This window comes from Arachis ipaensis, chromosome B09 (genome assembly GCF_000816755.2).
Source record: "Arachis ipaensis cultivar K30076 chromosome B09, Araip1.1, whole genome shotgun sequence".
In the NCBI taxonomy this organism is placed as follows: domain Eukaryota; kingdom Viridiplantae; phylum Streptophyta; class Magnoliopsida; order Fabales; family Fabaceae; genus Arachis; species Arachis ipaensis.
Genome location: NC_029793.2, coordinates 58,889,513 through 58,890,085, shown reverse-complemented (window position 1 = coordinate 58,890,085; position 573 = coordinate 58,889,513).

The window sequence follows — 573 nt, the reverse complement described above, 5'->3', positions numbered from 1 at the left end:
TCTTCTCTTCTCCCCTCCCTATCCCTCTTTCACCCCCTGCCTCCCCCAAGGACCACCGCGGGACTCCCAACGCCGCCATGCCACTTTCCAGTGCCGCCGTGCCACCCACCAGTGCCACCACACCACCACCCTCTCTCTGCGTTCAATTTCTGGTACTACGCACACCAAGTTCCATCGCACTCCAATTCCTTTCTCATTTCAATTAGTTAGTTTTCATACTTTTCAAATTCTGTTCAAATTAGGATAGTTAGAAATGCATGTTCGTAGCTGATTTTAGGAGGTTAGGTAGCTAGGATGTGGTTAGTGGATTTAGGTCTGATAATTGCACCGTTCTTGCTACTTGCTTTATCTATTTTGCAATTTTGAAATTGCTGTGCTGTTGATACTGTTCATATACTGTTCATTATTATTTAATGCTGATTTGATATTATTCAACCTAAATTGCATTTCTTACTGTAGATTGAGTTTGTTTATTCTGAATTCATGTGCCTTGCTATTTGTTACTCTTTTCTGCACTACTTTAATGTCATATGAACTGAATTTCTGCTGCTGTTTATTATCCGGGAACATCCA